We start from the raw sequence: 20,263 nt of genomic DNA on the forward strand, positions 1-20,263 counted from the left end.
TAACCTAATCTTGAAAGTTACACCTATTTTTGCTGTATTCTGTTTGTAATCTGTTTGCAGATTACTAGAACCAGTCCACACTCAAGGGGAAAGGATTACACATGGCATGGATATCAGAGATGGAAAACACTGAGAGCCATTTTAAAAGGCTATCTACCACAATGACCAATAAAATCTTCAAATAATTTTTTATTCAAAGTGTTTTGTCCTAGTTTAGAGTACTCTATATTTAATCTTACTTCATTTTTTTATTAGTCACAAAGGTGCTTCTTTGTATTCCAGTGACTAATACCAGGAATACTACATTATTACTCTGGTAATCTTGATTCAAGTGTTTTTGAAATTAAGCAGCAATAATAGTGGGGCATCTGATATTTTTTTAAAGATACAATATGGTAAAGTTTAGACAAGCACTCAAACTTCTGAGATTTAACAATATCTTAACTCCAAAATTTTGAATTTATGAGTTGCCAATACTAAAAGTATTTTGTTCTTCTGAACTTTAATCACTCCAGTAATCATTTCTCCTTTCTTGGAAAAATACATAGAGAAGCATAATTAGCAGTTGGCAATTGATCCCTATCAGTTCTCAATGAGAACATGGGTCAACAGTTCATTCCATGTGGAGTATAATTTTTCTTCAAGCAGTGGTCCATAACTGTCTCTGCTATTTCTTTAGCATCAGCATATTGTTTAACCTTGAGGTCAGCTGTTAGGAGAGTCTCATCTATTTTGCAATGCAGAGGTGATACAAATTTTGATAAAAATGACAAGACTGTTTTATTCCTATCCCTTGAGCTCTATGAAGGATCTTATTGGAATCTACAATTTCTTGGTTTCTTGCTAATATCAAGCAATCATGAATGCAGATAGTGTGTTTTCAACCAAAGTATCACAACACAATTTTTTAAGAAACTGGCCAACATATATACTTTTTATGTTATGTGAAGGTTGGGTGAAAAAGAATATGTAAAACTAAGTATAGATCAATAAATATTGACAGAATATTTAGGTAAGTAAGATGGCTTAAGTAATTAATAGCACAGGTGCCATTCTTCATTTTGGAAAAGAAAGGTATATGTACTTCACTGGAGGTAAAAATCACTGTTACTTTACAAAAGAGGAGGGAAAATCTACAGTCTGAAAATCCAATTTGTCTCCAGGGAAATTTCCTAAATGTTTCACTTGGAATTCCCTACTTCTTTTGGTGAAGAACAACCTAGACAATTGCAATTTGAGCTGTACAGAACCAGCTCTTGATAAATTACCCAAAGTTGTTCTGGATACAGTACAGGAATTCTTAGAGAAATAAGAGTTGGTGTTAAGTGAGTGGCCTGGGTAAAATCCAGAAGTTGCATTTGTCAGACATGTTGAAACTTGCTACGCTATCAGCATCTATTTTGTCTAGGGTACTGAGAGTTGTGGGGAAAAGTGGAATCAAATGCTAAGAATTTTAGGGAGTAGGGAAGAAGTGACTGTGAAAATCTCAGGATAAAATACCTCTCTCTTTTACTGTCTCTCCATCTTAGTGTCTCTCTTTCATATCTGGCTCTCTTTGGTTGCCTCTCTATTCTTTTCTATCAACTTTCTTCTTATTTGACATTCTTCTCATTCCTCTTCCTATCTTTTTAACCTCTTTTTTATTTTTCTATTTCTCCTTCAACCACATGTAATCTCAAAATGTATGTTTGTTGTATTTATTGAGAAAAATTTCACATTTAATGGCTTTCAATCCCAAAACCATAGTTGTATTTCTTTCATTCAAAAACCCTAAACTAAACTAAACTAAACTAAACAAGTTAATTACATTTTGTTTTTATTTGTATTTATAGTGTTTTCCAGTGATTTTCTTCTGAAGGTCAATTGCCCTAGATACACACAATAGTCTTTTCTTCTCAGGAGCTAAAACTAAGGCATAAAACCACTTATTATCTAAAATGTTTGCATCTTGACTTTAAAAGGTTATTACTGTCTCGAGACACTTAACCTCCCATCCTTCCTTTAGAAAAAAATAGAGGGAGTAAAAAAAATAATTGAATTAAAAAGTCTTTGGTATACATCCTAGCAGACCCATTGGATTATAGAGGTCTTTTCTACCCCTTCTTCTGTTATCCACATGCATGTGACACAATGCCCCTTACGTGCACAGGGAGATGGGCCAAAAGGTGGCAGTGGTTTGAACAGTGTCCCCCCAAATTCATGTCTACCCAAAACCTCAGAATGCTACCTTATTTGGAAAAAGGGTCTTTGTAGATGTAACTAAATTTAAATGAGTTCACACTGAATTAGGGTGAGCCCAACATTGAATGCCTAGAGTCTATAGAAAGAGAAAAAGACACAGAGAAAAGAAAGCCATGTGAAGACAGAGGCAGAGAATAGACTGATGCAGTTACAAGCTGTGGAACAGCAAAGACGGCCAGGAGTCACTGGAAGATAGGAACAGGCAAGGGAGAGTCTTCACAGGGAAAATGGGCCTCCTGACACCTTGATTTCAGACTCATAGCCTCCAGAAGTGTGAGAGAATAAATTTTTGTTTCAAACCACCACGTGTGTGATATTTGTTATGGCAGACTTAGGAAACTAATACAGTGTGTCCTGCAAGCTTTCTAATGCTATGTTTGAGAAACTATGGAAATTACCCATTATAACCCACTTATCTAAAAAATATAAATTTACGGGTTTCTTTTTTTTTTTTTTTTCTTCTTAAATTTACCCAACTGAGTAAACTGGAATTTATTTTGACTCAGTAATATTTACAAAATATTTCAGTGAGTTATAAACATTTCTTTACGTATTTTTTCTGCTAACTAAACTATGACCGTTCCATAATATGAATTATATCACTCTGCATATACCCAGAGGCAATCAATAAGCATTAAAAAGAAAATAAGAGGTCTTATAGAGAGCAATGGGAGAGGTTGCAGAAGAAGGATAAGAAAGTAAAGGAGAGAAAAAAGGAAGGAAGATGAAAGGAAACATTCATAATGAGAACTTTAATGCTGGTACCATTTGACTTGGGGATTGTCAGAACTACTTGGAAGCTTTAAAGCATGTAGGGAGTCTTCCCACAAGAAATGAACTAGAGTAAATACCAGCAGTATGTAGAGATATTAAATTGTATTAACAAGAGTAAGTATTATTGACGACTCATTATGTGCAAGGCACTGTTACGTATTAGCCAGCAATTATCGTGCTTAAACCTTTCAACCAACTTCCAAGACAGCAATAGATGTTATTATTGTACTCACAGGGGGTGAAAATGTGTCCACAATCCCAAACGCAGACAATGGCAAGATGGGCATTTAAACTTAAGACAGTGGTGATTCATAGCCATTTTCTTAACCATTCTATTGCGTCTTAATGTGGCCCTAAGAAGGACTCCATACCTGTTTCTACGGTCCTCTTACTGGTACCTTGGCATTGGTCTCATTTAGTCCTCTTATGCCTGCTTCTGGGGAACCTTTTTCATTTTAAAACTTCCCTATCGACTTCTCCATTCATTTGTCTCCCATGCTCACTGCCAACAGGATACCTCCCTCCTCACTGGCATCAAATGTGAACTGGGATTTAAATGACTGTATCCTGAGTCAGCCATGTCTGTGGACACAGCATCACATTTCCTTCCCAATTCTGATGCTTGGAACTGACAGGGACACCGATATTGAAATAGCAGCAGCAGCAGCACCAGACACAACGTCATCAGAGAAATTATCATAAAAAGAGACCTTAATCTTTAAAAAAATATTATGTGTCTTCTGTAAAAAAATCTTTTAACAAATGTAAATACTGTAAGTTCTTTTTATTTACACTTGACTGTCCTGAAGGCTACAGAGAATTTATCTACTTCAAAAAGTATTAAATGATAAACTCAAAAGTGAAAGTTAATTTTAACCATATGTCAACAAAACACTATATTATCCTCTTGCTGACATTTGAATTGAATATTGACCACATCATCTTGGAGGAAAATGATATGGCAACTATATTCAGAATGAAAGCACATTGGAATATTGTACTTTGAGGGTTAAAACACCACAGTCTATGACTCAAAAAAGAAGAATACAAAAATGTGCAGTCATTTCCTTTTTTAAAAAAAGATTATACTCAACCTCATTTACTTGAGCAAATTGTATGTAATCTATTATACAGTGTCTTAAACACAACGAGTATGATGGATGCTGGCTATACTTAGAGTAGTAGTCACTGCTAATTCTGAATGTGTTTTTTAGGAACAACTTCAAATTTTTCGAACATAATTGTAAAACTAATTTATGTTTTGAAAATAACTGAATATTCTGAAAGCAGAGATGCTACTTTTCATCATGGATTGACCCAAGTCAAGCAGTTTTCAGGAAGTTTATGATGATCTCACCTTTTCTTTTTAAGCAGTTCCTTATGGTTAATCAGTACTTTGAGAGAGATTTCATTTCTACATAAATAAGCATAATGGACAGAGCTCTGACAATCAAACTATCAGATGAAAATTTAAAATAGAAGTAAATTAGAATAAAATGTTTATTTCTTATTTGCATTTTCAGAGGGCATATACTTCAGTTTTTGCTGCATCACTTATTATGAGACTTTAAGAATTAGCTCCGATGTAATTAACTGTTAAATCAAGAAAATGTCACCAGTTTTGCTGATGAGAAGTTTAAATGGCACTGTGTTCTCAAGTCTGAGACATTCTTTCCCTAAAGTAGATCAATAATCTACTTTTTTTTCATTTATAGTTTTAGTATACCTATTTTTAAATGATATTTTGCAATTAATTAAGGATCTTAAAAGCGTTGAGCATTAATAACAATATTTCTATGACATAACATATTTTTAAGTTCTTTTTTATAGCTACATTTTTTATTGATGAATCTTTAAGGTTAGATATTTTGCAAGGGCACCTCCAAAATTGTATTTATTGATAAAATTAAAATGTGGGTCACTTGTTTTGTCTTCTAGACACAAAATAGTACACAAAAAGAAAAAATAGTCTATATTAAAGTTAAAGACATCTGTTTATCAAAAGACACCAATAATATGTGAAAAATGAAGCCATAGAATAGGAGAAAGTATATGTAACATAAATACACAACAAAGTACTTGTACTTGGGCATGTAAAGGATTACTTCAAGTCAAGAAGAAAAAATATGACACTAAAAATAACAGACATAAGATTTGAACAGGCACTTCATTAAAGAGAGTATCCACGTGGCCAATAAACATAAGAAAAAATACTTATTAGCTATCAGGGAAATTAAAATTAAAAAGCACAGTATCATACATAATCCCCAGAAAGACAGACAATTCCACATAATGGTGACTAAATGGAATACATACAATACTGATGGTAATGTAAATTGCTATAAAACTTTGGAGAAGTGGTCTGTTTCCACTAGAGCTTACCAAATTATTCAGCGATTTTATACACAGGTATATATGCCTAAAAGATATGTGTATTTATATATGCAAAAACTGATATTCAATCATGTATATAGCAGTACCCTTCATGATAGCCCAAAGTTTCTAGCAACTCAAATATTCGTCAAGAGTAAAATGGGTAAATTATGATGTATTCCAACAATGAAATACTATACAGTTATGAACATGAGCAAAGTTATTGCTACGCATAAAATAGGGATGAAGTTTACAAACATAGCATTGAGTAAAAGAAGCCAGGCACAAAAGGAAACTTACTGTATATATATGTGTGCTGGTACTGTTCTGTTTCTTGAGCTAGGTTCTGGTTACATGAATATGTTCACAATGTGAAAATTCATTGAGCTATGGTTTATGTACTTCTCTGTACGTAGTTTATATTTTAATAAAAAACATAGTGCAAAAAATAGCAGATGGAAATAGCGAAATATTTTCTTCAACAAAAATCAGGTAGCAATGATATTTTAGTGAGAATAATAGGCATAGTAAAAAAAACCCATTTAGAGTAAATATTAAGAAATATTGGGATTATTCATGATAATGAGGTCAAACCCTCACATACATTCCTTTTTCTGTAGTGTTTACTTTGATGTTTAGTAAAGAGGCTGAATAACTTGATGGCAGGTTGTATCTTGGGAGTTAAGCATTCCTAAGGAATACTAATTCCAAAACTAAGTCCCTGCTCAAGGATAAGAATATACAAATGGAGCTACAGAAGCAGGTTGTTTAAAGAATTAAGGTAATAATAAAGGACAGTTTATCATCAGACCACAGTATTGAAGGAAAATTTTCTTTATAGTAGTCAGAAAATGTTGACTACCTCAGTGTCTATGAATTATGAGAAAAATCCTATAAATAATAATCTAATGGTTTATTTTACTTATTTACCTAATTTAGTACAAATATAAACCTTTTTGTTATAGATTCCAGACCACAACAGAAAAATATATAACTAAAATAACTGTTAAAATATCACGGAATCATTTCATTACCTCTTGCAAAGTTTATCATTTTATAAAAGTAGGTTTTTAAACCAAGCACTAAAAAGCTACTTATTTTACTCACAATTAGGGTGAGTTAAGTAGTGGTCTATTATAGGTACTAGCACTATGACATGGATCAAATCCTGAAAATTTGTGTGTAACATAAATCTATATAAAGCAAACGAGTTTTTAAAGAAGAAAATAAATGAGTACGTTAGGAGAGATCACTCACAATGAAAAGGATAATTTATCATATTCCCATAGTCTAAATTGACTTAAACAATTATGAACTATTATAAATTTTAAAATAAGTAGTTATAAAATATAAATTTATATACTAAGAAATTAAAGAGAAAAATACTGATTTTGCAGTAATTATATTAATAATGACAGTTATGCTGTCTTAGTGTAAAAGCAGACATAGATGACAGGTAAAGAAACTAATGTCCTTGTGTCCCAATAAAACTTTATTCATAAAAAACAGGTCATGAACATATTTGGCCCATGGGTCATAATTTACCAACCCCTACCCTACAGCATTATGGTTACACAGCTGGAGCTGGATTGCTGCCACTTTGAGGTACTGGCCGATTGGAAGAAAGGATAAAATATGAAAGAGAATAATGTCCACTATCTTAAGGACTGTTACCAAGAGCAGTACACATCACTTCTGCTCATATTTCATTGGTGAGAATTTAGTCATATCTAGCTGCAATGAATGCTAGGAAATGTAATGTTCTTGGCAGATTGGTGCCTGCTGCAATTCCATTAATGTTGAAAAGAACACAATAAATTTTTGGTGGAAATACAACAGCCTTTTCAGCCAGAGAAAAACCTGATTTTTTCCAGTGTGCCAATTTTGCACCTTACTTAATGTAATATTTTATGCAACTTAACCTCTTGTTTCTTTGATATCCTCATTCATAAATTGGGGATAATAATAGAACCTATGTCATAGCTTTATGGTGAACATTAAATGTAACCATATTTAAAGTGCTTTGAGACAATGCTTTAAAATTACGTTTATATCTTTAGAGGTAATGTTAATGTCTATATAATAGATTAAGAAATAGACATTCAAAGATTTGAGTGCATTGTTTAAGATCACATAGCTAATAGGTAGAAAACAAAAAATAAGCTGAGTTCTGATTTTATGCTTTTACTATAGCACACGCTGAGCACAGAGAAAGGATATGAATGGAAGAATGTGTATGGAGATGCCAAATACAATTTTTAAAGGATAGATGATGTTATAGCACATTTACATGTTGAATTTACTGGTCCAATAGGAAGGCAATTTTTGATGACAGGAGTAAAGAGAAGGTAATTGCAGGGGCAAAGTCTTGAGTAGGCAAAGAGGGTTGGGATCTGGTCCATAAGTAGAGGGTTTGACCATAGTTAGAAGCACAAATGCCTGCAAGTAACAAGTACATGGATATAAATGCAGGTGGGTTAATATGATGTGGTGTGTGGTGGTGGCAGCATGAGAAAGATTTCTCCTGATGGCTTTTATTTTCTTGCTGGGCTAGAAAATAGGGCCATCAGGGAGGAGAAAGGAGGAATGTTAGAGATGTGAGGAAAAGATGTGAAATAGTTTTCTCTGAGAGTGGGAGAATTTTTAGACAAATGAAATGTAAAAGGACTTCTAAGAAATGTTAAGTGCCAGTTAATTGATCACATTTTTTAAGAGCATAGGATCTGTATATTTTCGTGTTTTTCTCCACCCAAGTCAGCTGCCAAAATGCATATATGGGATAGACAGATAATTGTATTTAACCAGGCGTATGTTTTAACCTCGTGGATGCTATGTGAGGAGAGAGGAGTGAAGGGAGCTGATAGTGCATGCAAGGGAATTAGTCCAAGGATGGGCTACAGAAACTAAGTTGCGCAGAAAGGTATTAGACGATATAGAGGAGTGAGGAATAGCTACAAGCTTGTAGAATCAAAGGAAGTTTAATTTAGGTCCTTGTGAGGTCAAAGAATAGAAGTAGTTAGAGAAGAGGGAATAAACTGGAAAGATAAGGAGCTGTATTCAGAGGGTGGGAGGTTGAATGGGGGTGATGGAAGAGGTGCACTGTTGACATTGACATGTCTGTGGCTTGCCCATAGCCTCAGAACTGAAGAAATGTGGCAGAGTGAGATTGTCCAAAGAGGAGGTCAAGAAACCTGGAGGGGGTCAAAAACTATTGGAAGAAGATAATCTACATGGATATTGAAATAAGCAAGAATTACGAGAGTGGTATTTAAGAGAATAATAGTGCTAAATAAATAAGTGCTAAATAAATAATAAATAAGGTGCTAAACGTTTAAGGAATTTGAATCAGTGATGGAGATTTGCAGATGACTGCAACGAGGTGAGAATGCAACTACAGAATGACAGCAAGAGTTACATTGCAGTTCTAATTGTGTCCCTTGGACTTTTTCCTTTTTTCATTTCTTAAGTATTCAGTGAACACAAATAATTTAGTATGAATAACAGTGATTTTCATAATTAAAAACAATAGGCAAGAATCTTCCTATAGTTTAACAAAAGTCACAATAGAAGTAATTAAATGTATCTAATGAGAGAAGATGCATTTGAAATTAAGCTAACCAGTTGACCTTCCTTTAAGAAATGTTTTCATAATTACAATTAAATTGCTTAAAAATTGTATTGGTCTTAATTAAGTTTTAGTGACTGTGAAATAAGCACACAATCTTTGCAGATACATAGAAATAAAAACAAAAGTTATTTGCAAGGAGGTCAGATGCAAACATATTGGCAATTGGACCTTGTAATTGCAAATATCAGTTTTTTTGTACCCGTAGCTAAGAAATCTACCACATTTAATGGTGTGGAGTTCAATGCAAATCCAACTGGCATAACTACTTAAACATTAAATAACATTATACAAAAAATAAATTTGGTGGTCAGAAAAATCACACGAGAGTTACAAAACATTAAGCTACCATTTGGGGAAAATGGATTCTGATTTATAGTGGCTATGTTTAGTGTTTCAACACACTTAGGCTCTATTTATATATCCCTAAAACACTAGGTCATTTTAATTGGTGAAGTAACTGGTTTGACTACATTTTGAACTGAATTGACTGAGTTTCTGAATTTACTTAGTCACAGACATTGAAAAACCATAAAATGGAAAAAGGATTATTATTTTCATCTCTACGTACTTAAGCAGCAGAAAGGCTTAGGAAATCATGTTAATATAATAAAGCAAGCAGAACAGGCAAATCTGAGGCTCCCTGACATTTTTAATGTCATGCAAAGACAGAAAAATAAGGAGTAGGACCTAGAGGCTTAGGTCAGGAGCACAGTAAAGCCTAATGGACATAACTAAAACAGGGTGGGGTTTTATACCAGCCATTTAAATTGGTGCATGGCCATGCCAAAATTTGATCTTGTAGAGTCATAGTATATGAGGGATCTGGCTTTGCTGTTCTGTCACATATCATAAAGCTGGTGTGGAATGTATTATTAAAAGTAGTATTTTATCAGTCTGGGAACACCTTAGGACTTTTATGTTTATAGAATCCATCCTTTCTGTTTGTGGCTTTTGTTGGCTCCCTGACACTCATGAGAGTGTTAGCCTGTCCTTCAAAGCTTGCTTCTCTTAATAAAGAGCAGAGTAGCTTTAAGAGAAAAACGACTAAACTCTCTTTTTAACTTAGATAATTATTTTAAAGCAGTTTTATTGAGATATAACTCATATACTACGTGATTCATCCAAACTGTACTATTAAACATTTTTTAGTATATTCTGAGTTGTGCAATGATCATCACAAACTAATTATAGAATACTTAAGTTAACCCTAAAATAAATCAGGTACTCATTAGCAGTCACTCACCATTCCCCCGACCCTCCAGCCCTATACAACCACTAATCTACATTCTGCCCCCATAGGTTTGCCTATTTTGGCCATTTCATAGAAATGGCAACATATGAAATGTGCTTTTTGTATCTATCTTCTTTAACATAGAATAATGTTTTCAAGGTTCACCTACATTGTAGTATGTATTAGAACATAATTCTGTTTGGGGGGGTTGGTTTGTTCTTTACTGTTGTTGTTTATGAGTAATATTCTGTGTGTGGAGATTCCACATTATATTCCTCCATTTATCAGTTTGCTGGACGTTTGGGTTTTCTTTACTTTTTGCCTAACGCGAGCAATGCTGCCAGGAACATTTATGTAAGAATTTGTGTGTGGAAATAAGTTTTTGTTTTGCTTGGGTATATACCTAGAACTGAGATCACTGCATCCTATAGTGTCTTAGTTCATTCAGGCTGCTATAACAAAATACCATAAAATGTATAACTTACAAAGAACAGAAATTTATTTCTCACAGTTCTTAAGGCTGCAAAGTCCAAGATAAAAGGTGCCAGAAGATCTGGTGTTTGGTGAGGGCCCATTTTCTGGTTCATAGATGGTGTCTTCTCCCTGCAAGGCAGCTCTCTGAGGCCTCTTTTATGAGGGCACTAATTCCATTCATGAGAACTGTGCCACCATGACCTAATCACTTCCCAAACATCCCACTTACTAATACCATCACACTGGTGATTAGATTTCAGCATATGAATCTTGCCAGACACAAGCATTCAGAACAGAGCATATGGTAACCCAATGTATAACATTTTGAAGAACAACCACACATTTTTCCAAATGGCTGCAACATATTACATTCCCACAGCTAATGTATGAGGGTTCAGATTTTTCCCTATCTTTACCAACACTTGATGTTGTCTGTCAATTTGATTATACGTACCCTAGAAAAGTGGAAAGTGGTGTCTCATTGTGTCCTTGATTTGAATTTCTGTAACAAGTGATGATATTGATAGTCTCATATACTTATTGGCCATTTGTATATCTTCTTTGGAAAAATGTCTGCTCATATTCCTTGCCCAGTTTTTAAATTGGGTTATTTGTCTTTTTATTGTTGAGCCTTATGAGTTCTTTACATGTTCTGGATACTGCGCACTTACAGAGAGATAATTTTAAAATATTTTCTCCTATTCTGAGTTGTGTTTTTGCACTTTCTAAAAAATGTTCTTTGAAGCACAAATGTTTTTATTTTAATTTTGATGAAGTATGACTTAACTACTGGTTCTTTTTTGTTGTTTTTACCTCTAGTGTCATATTTAAGAAATCATTGCCTAATCCAGAATCTGCAAAATTTTCTCCTATGTTTTCATCTAAGAATTTTATAGTTTAAGCACTATATTTGGGTCTTTGATTCATTCTGAGTTAATTTTTATGCACGAAGTGAGATAAGAATCTAACTTTATCCTTTTGCATTTGAATGTCTACTTGTCCCAGCACGATTTGTTGAAAGACATTTTTTTCCCCATTGAATTATCTTGTCACTTTTATTGAAAACTAATTCATCATACTCATACAAGTGTACTTCAAAAAGTTCATGGGAAGATGCATATTATTTTTAAAATTTTATTTTTCCATGAACTTTTTGAAGCACCCTTTTAGGAGTTTATTACTGGAATCTCAATTCTATTTCATTGATCCATATGTTCATCCTCATGCCAGTGCCAGTGTCTTGATTACTGTATTGTTGTGTTAAGTTTTGAAATAGGAAAGTGGGAGTCCCTCAGATTTTTTTTTTCAAGATTATTTGGGCTATTTGGAGTCTCTTGCATTTTCATATGAATTTTAGGATCAGCTGGTCAATATATCCATATCAGCCATGTGGTATTTTGATAAGAATTACAATAAATTTGTAGATAGATTGGGAAGTATTATCATTTTAACAAAATTGTCTTCCAACCTTAATCCAACAGAATGTCTTTCTATTTATTTAGGTATTATTTAATCTATTTCAACAATGTTTTATAGTTCTCAGTGTATAAATCTTACACTTCTTTGTTAAGTTTATTTCTACGTATTTTAGGTTTTTATGCTATTGTAAGCATAATCATTTTCTTTATTTTTATTTTCAAATTGTTTATTGTCACTGGATAGAAATACAAATTTTTATATGTACTTTGCATGCAGAAATCTTGCTAAATACATTTGTTAGCTGTAATAGTTTTTTAGTGAGTTGCTTATGATTTTCTATAAACAACATCATACCATCTATAAAGAGATATCATTTTACTTCTTCTTTTTCAATCTGGAAGGCTTTTATTTACTTTTCTTGCCTAATTGCTGAGGCTAGAAGCTGTAGTACAATATGGCATAAAATGGCAAGAGCAAAAATCCTTGTTTTGTTCCTGATCTGGAAACAAGATCAGGTGAAACAAGATCAGTGTGAAAGCATCCAATCTCTTACCATTAGATTATGTGATGTTAGCTGTGAGGTTTTTTTGTAAATGGCCTTTATCAGGTTGAGGAAGTTCTCTTTTATTCTTAATTTATTGGGTGGTTTCTGTTTTTCTGTTTTTTAATTATAAAAGTTGTAAAAATTTGTCACATGCTTTGTATATATCTGATAATACGATTGTGTTCTTTTATCCCTTATTTTACTTATCTAGTGATAAATAACTAACCTGGCATCCCTGGGGTAAATCCTACTTGGTCATAACATATAATCCTTTTTAATGTGTCGATGGACTTGGTTTTGAAAGAGTGAAAAATATGCAACCTCAATATATGCCACTTTGGCATATTGACAATTTTGCATTAAAGGCAACTTGAAAAACGGCAAGTGCAAGAAGATCACTCTGACCTTCCTTCTGTTTCTTAAAAGCAAGAGGTGAAATTCCCATGTGAAAGATGCCCTTGCTATATTAGAAGGAAAGTAATGTTCTTATCACTAAGGACAAAAAGGTGAAACAAAGTATTCTGTACAGATCAGTAGTCTGTTAAAATAACTTACCGTTTTTTAGCCTCACCATATAGTTATTTTTCACAACTTACTATTCTATGTCCAATTTAATATATAGGCATTCAACTCTAATTGTGTCTTTGGGTCTTCATTTCCTTATGAGGCTCCCCTGCCATGTAAAACTTATATTAAATAAATTTGCATTATTTCCTCCTGTTAATCTGTCTTATGTCAATTTAATTCTCAGGCCCAGCTGAAAGACCCTGCAAGAGTAGAGGTAAAATTTTTTCTTCCCTAATTCCATCTGTGCACTGTTTTAATGGAAGAAGACCAGGAATCTAGAGCTCATACTCCAACAAAAACAATCTAGAAAATATTAAAAATATTTCTCTCTTGACTATAAACATGAAGCAAGGGTATCATAGAAGACAGAAGTAGAGTCGGGGGGAAGTTATATAGGCTGAGGGATCTGTAGGGGAAGACAAGTAGATCAAGAGAAAAAGACCTAAATAAACTGTTTGAGGAGAGAAACTAAGTAGTAAATCAAATTTCTGACATTTGACCATTTTTGACCTACATATAGTTAAATCTATACATTTCTGCCAAAACGCTGAAAAAAATGAGCTAATTCTTTTTATAACTGATCAGTAGACAAAGAAAGAACAAATGAGATTGCTCTTTAGAGAGTAATACTAAAATTGCTCTCTAAAGAGCAAATTAAATTAAATCCTCTGAGTAAGATATAAGATTATATCACTCTAAGGAGTGATTTATTAAACTCCAAGGATAATAATCTTAACATAATCTAATTTAAAAATTCAAAGGTTTTATTTTAAATGGAATAAACTTATTTTAATTTTTTAAAGATTATTTTTGAATCTCCTCAAACTTTCTCAATTATGACAAATTTTTGTTCTGATTCGTATTACCATTAGGATTATCATTGTTACTAGTAGTAGTACCAGAAGTCATAGTCATTGTTCTCATTGCTGTCAGTGTCATCATGGTCATAATAGTGGTATTTTCACTTTCGCCTAGGAGGGCAGCAGATAGGTATAATAGTAAAACATAGCACAAGATTTATCTTAACTATGCTTGCTAAATTGTGTTCTGTATTTTACACTATGACTTTAACATCTTGGTTGCTCAGTTTCTTTAACTGAAAAAAGCAGGGATTGTGCCAATTTTACAAGGTTACTAGAAAGGTTAATGTTTGCAACTTTTAAAGCTTCTTTGATAAGAGGCTCAGAGAAGGAAAAAGTATTATTCCACACTGTTTAGTTCTCTCTGTCACAGGGCTAAGTTATAAATTTAGAATCTGATTAAAACATATCATTTTTCTCTTTACCTGTCAATTGCCCTCTTACTGAATAAATAAATTGAATACTGAAGTCGGCATTTACTTAAAAATTCCATCAGATTCAGCCTCTTTTTACTGACTGTTCCAATTTCATTTGTTTTTAAAAATGCATTTTTAGTGTGTTTGGACTGCAAAATACTGAATAAAATTACCATGAAAAATAAGTACTGTCTGCATTAGATTGATGAAGTAATTGAATGATTACAGTGAGCTTAAAATATCTCTGATGAGCATACACTTATGCTAATCATAAAAATGAAATTTGAGAAAGAACTTTGTGTGCTGAACTTAAAATTTAATTTAAAAAATTAGAAGTGTAATAAATTTTCATTTCCTCCACTGGACTAGAAGGAGTGACACCTTGACTTACTTTCTAGGTAACTTAAAAAGAATGTTTAACGAAAGCCAAGCCAGTTTCATTTTACAGCAAACATTTTCATTTGGAGTTGAAAGTATCTTTCGTTCTTTGAAGATTCTAAAGAGTTTTCAGAAGTAATTGTGAATCACCTCAGGTATTAAAACCAGATTTTCCTTTCTATAAAATGGAAGCTTCTGAAGTTCATTTCAATATTTATTCTTGACCTAAATGTTCATATATCTGAGAATAATTTTTAAAGTGTTATATTCATATAATAAAATGCAAATATTTTTAAAATAACATTTTTATAAAAGCATTTAAAGTTTCCTTAGGAAATATCATTATAGAATGAGTGAGAATAGAAAATTGTATATATAATATAATCCAAATTCTGTTACTGGATTATATATATGAATCTATAACTGAAAAAAAAACACAATGATCTATTAATTGTGTTTATCATTGAGTAGTGAAAATGCAGGCAGCTTTTATTTATATATTTCATTTTCCTGTATTTTCTACACTAAACATGTAAAACTATACTTAAAATTGGTAAACTATGTACAGAAATGTAAATTTCATAAAAAGTATTAATATGTGAGTATCAACAATCTTATACACCCACCTCCTTCAGAATTAGACTAAGAAACAAAGGGTGATAGGGTTAATTTTAGGGAGAAAGGCAGTAAGCATGGAAGATAGAGCCCATTTATTCTAGAATGGAACAGCTGGGACTCCGTAGGTTAGCATTATGGTTGCTGTGAGTGTGTGGTGTGGCCATGATTAGGAATTCTGGTTAGGACAAATGTCCTGAAGAAATTGCAATTACCTGAGAAAAATGAGCAACAGCGTGAATGTGAAGGTTTTTGCAGTCTGTGAAGTGAGACTCTCCAGAGAGTTTAAGGAACTAAATAATCAAGGAAAAAAGTAATAAAGGAATTGTAAAATGTGGATTATGTCTTTTGATCCCATTTTAATGTTATTCAAGAATGAAAGCAAAGGATTTTAGTGATTTTAATATTACTTTTGAAGACTGACCTCTATTTTCATAAATGTAACCTTTTTCTGAAACCGCAGCACATGGATCTCCAAGTTCCACAGATGTAATGGAGATTTGGATGTACGTGTATACTTGCGTATCTCTCTATTCTGCAATAATAAAATATGTTTTTTTAACTGTGTGGTTGGTGAAGATATCTTATCTTACAAAGACTTTTCCTAAGTTGAGCAGTTCATTTCAAGGCCACCTTTGGCACTCCTGAAAGCCACAGCCATTTCCTAATTCCCTACCCCATACTCCAAGTACCCTTATGGTCCTATAAATGGCCCACCCCACTCTCTGGTGGGAGGGTAAACATTAGACTTCTCAGAAAGAGGGACTAATGAGAGCACACTTCCATCCCAAAGGAAGGTTGATATATTTTGGTAGAAAAGACTAATCACAGATTTTCCAACACACAATCCAGGATGAAAAAAAAAGGTATCCACAATGGTCTTGCAACAAAACTACATGTCAGTAAGCACTTTAGCATGTAAATAGCACAATTACATGTTTTAGGGAATTTAACAATATGTAAGACATGGTTATCAAGGTTTTCAAGGGGGTTAGGGGAGCAAACATAATTTTAAAAGAAAGAGTATAGGACAATACGCGTTTTTTACAGAATAAGGGGTATGATATGGTAGGTGCTGGAGGATTCTGATGATTATTCAAGTTCGTGGAGCACTAACGTCGGTGATGAAGAGCTAGCAAAGCACTTTGAACAGTGGAGTGCCATTTTCAAATATACATATCAGAAAGATAAATTACAGTGATCTGGTGGATGGTCTGGAAAGAAATGAAATTTGTACAATTTTCTCTACCAAACCATTATTAGTCTCATATTTTAAAACATTTCAGCATAGTTTAATTTCATTAAACAGTTGGCTTAGGAAAAAACTGTGGTTTTAATTTTCTTCTGCCAATTTCAGTGAGTCTTTTACTCTCTCTAGGCCTTTATCGCTTCACCTATAAAATAAGATGGGTAATCTCAGTAATCACTAAAATACCTTTCAGGCTTCAAATTCTCTGAAATAACAAAACTAAATGGTTATGTGAACTACTAGACGTATGTTTTCATAGAACACCTGCCTCTTGGTTTAGAAGAAAAAAAAAAAAATGATTGCCATTTCTACTTAGACATACACTAAAGAAAATTCAAAAACCTGGATGATTTTATTTTTATTTTATTCTCATGTTTTTTTCTGACTCAGGAATATAAGATTTATGTAATGAATGGAGGGAAAAAAGAATGCTAAGAATTTTGAGACAACTCCTCAGTCTAAGGATGCTCAGTATCTTAGTTGCCATAAAAGTTAATGAGGATGCCAGGTTACTTTGAGGTTCAACCCCCAAAGGACATTCTTAATTCTGCTGAAAAGAAAAAGCTATACATGACAATGAGCATCTCTGAGGGAGACAAAACCCTGATGATGGTATAAGATGCATCGCTCAATTACGTCCAGAATAATGATAAGCTTTGCATCCTGTATACTTTCCTAATTGGATAACAGTACACTCCTGTGCACTGCAAGCAGCGTAGAGCACTCATTAAGGCAGAGAGAAAAGCAAAAGGAACTTGTCTTAGTTAGAACTCAATTCAGAAATAAGAAAAGGCATGACTAATACAAATTGTTTTACATATTTTTTTGATAAAGATTTCTCTGATCTGAACAGGCTACTGGACCTGAAGTGAGTTTAATTAGTTCAATGTATCATGATAAATTATAAAAAGGAGTAAAACTAGGGGAAAAAAGGGAACACATATGCTTCTTAATTTAACTGTAGAAGTCTATCTGTAAGGAATGTAGTGAAATGCAGGAACAACAGGGAATTTTCACTTTAGAACTCTATATATGAAATTGCTCATAAAGGGGTCACCCAAGTTTTCTTTTAAATATGCTTTTCTGTCTCATCTCATTTGCTATCATCAACTCTTTTGACAATAGCTTTTCCAGTTAACAAATGGTTGCTAAGAGGGACCACCTGCTCATATATTAGACTCTAGGAGGACAATGGGTCCAACAGAACTTGGAATAATAAACCATCACTACTTACACACCCTAGGAAATTCTCAGGCATTGTCTGGAAATAAAATTTTAAAAAAATAGAAAGAAAAGGAAAGAAAAAGAGAGGAAATGAAAAAGATGGGGAGGGGAGGAAAGAAAAGGAAAAGGAAGGGGAGAGGTGGGAAAGGAAAAAAATTATAGTCCACTAAGAAGAAACAATAATTGCTGGATCTAGGCACAGGACCAAAAGATAAATATACCAACGTTTCAAGGCAATTGTATACATCTTTGAAACTAGGTCTTCCCAAGAAAAATCTTAGAGGAATAGCAACAGCTAATGCTTAACTATAATCTACCAAAGGACTTTTTTTAGTGGAAATATACTCTAATTAGAAATGAGGGGCTTCTAGAGATATATAGCCTTTTCTCACTGATACATCTATTCATTATTTAAAGATTGCTAAGATAGAGTTAAGAACCATATGTGTCTGTCCCCCATCTTTGGTAAATCCAGCTCCTGCACATACATAAACCATAAGCCACACAATAAAGCTAAGGGTTTCTAGATCCAGGTTTGTCTTGATGGTTGTTTCCAGAGTCAGAGGGTTCAAGAAAAGCAATACATTCTCATTTATTCTTAAGTTTCTGACCCCAATTTTTTCAGGTCGCTATCATTAAATTTTCCTAAATAGGATAAACATTCCCTCAGTTACTCTAGTAAAAGCTAGAGTAATTCTGTGAGTTTACTATTTTTCAGAAGCTCAAAAATCATTTTGAACTCAAAAAATTAGAGAGGCCATGGCTATACCAGATTTAGTTGTACCCTCACCACAATACAGCGACAGCTTTCACTGTGACTATTGATTTCTTTTAGAAGTAGGACCAGAGTATCAGGGAGAAGGGGGCTTCACCTAAACAACTGATTTACTTTGATCATAGGATTATGCTCGTGTTTCTACTTTGATGTCGACTTCTAGAAAACTCAAAGCCAAACCTGTGGCCCTCTTCTGACAGAGTCTTGCAAATTTTCCCTCTCAACTAACCTTATTCAATTCCTCCTCATTTTCCCCTTACTGTTATTTTTCTCCCACCTTTTAAACTATTGTTCCTTTTGTCCTTACTCTGTTTCTTGCCTTCTAGTAGAGTAAAGACAAAAGGCACGTATTGGCTGACTCCATTTTTTAAATAATTACTAGTTCATCCATAATGCTTCTGTTTTTATCTTATTTGTAAAATTGATTTTTATGGTGACCATGATTTGCAAGGCATTCTGGGAATGTGAGTATTTTTTCCTGGATAACTTGTGACTTAAAAAAGTCAGTATTTGGTTAGTTGTAGAAGTTGGGGAGAATGGGTATTGGGTAGGCAATAGCAGTGTCTGCTATCATAGGTAAAACAAAAAAGTGTAAAAATATACATTTACATATATACAGACCCATACACATATGTATTTAATTATTAAATTTCATACTTTCCTTTTTTTCCCCTCATGGATAGCCCCATAACTGAAATCACAAAAAGTACTTCTCCCTACCAAGAAAAATTTGATAACTTTTACATATGCTTATGTAGTACTGTTTGCATTTTTGAGAGAATAAACTAAACAAAAGAGTTTGTTTCCTTTTAATCAAACTAACATTTCTGTGGCACTTGTCACAAGTAAAATACTGTGCAACTGATGACTGAACATTATGAGATTAATTACACAATCTGTATGCCTGTTAGTGGTTCATAATCTAGAGATAGGATTAAACTCAAAGTATTTGTTTCATTTGTGATCTTTATAAAATTCCAATTTCTAAAACAGTGATTTGTTTTGTAATTTAAAAGGATTATTTTTTACTGGAATGTATTGATTATGCATACTTGTGGAGTACAAAGTTGAATATCAATACATGTATTCAATGTGTGATGATCAAATCAGGGTAATTAGCATATTCATCATTACAAAACTTAATCATTTCTATGTGATGAGGACATTTGATCTCCTCTCTTCTAGCCATTTGATAACATGCAGTAAATTATTGTTAATTATGGATGCCTAGCGTGACTGTACACCCAGAGAAGTGTGGTGATTAAATAACCTCTCATTATCTCTCCTCTCTCTCCTCTTTTCCCACTTCTAGTAACCACAGTTCTGCTCTCTCTTTCTGAAAGTTCAACTTACTACTATTTCCTTCCTTCCTTCGTTCCTTCCTTCCTTCGTTCCTTCCTTCCTTCCTTCCTTTCTTCCTTCCTTCCTTCCTTCCTTCCTTCCTTCCTTCCTTCCTTCCTTCCTTCCTTCCTTCCTTCCTTCTTTCCTTCCTTCC

The sequence above is a fragment of the Cynocephalus volans genome, chromosome 1 (assembly GCF_027409185.1).
Source record: "Cynocephalus volans isolate mCynVol1 chromosome 1, mCynVol1.pri, whole genome shotgun sequence".
In the NCBI taxonomy this organism is placed as follows: Eukaryota; Metazoa; Chordata; class Mammalia; order Dermoptera; family Cynocephalidae; genus Cynocephalus; species Cynocephalus volans.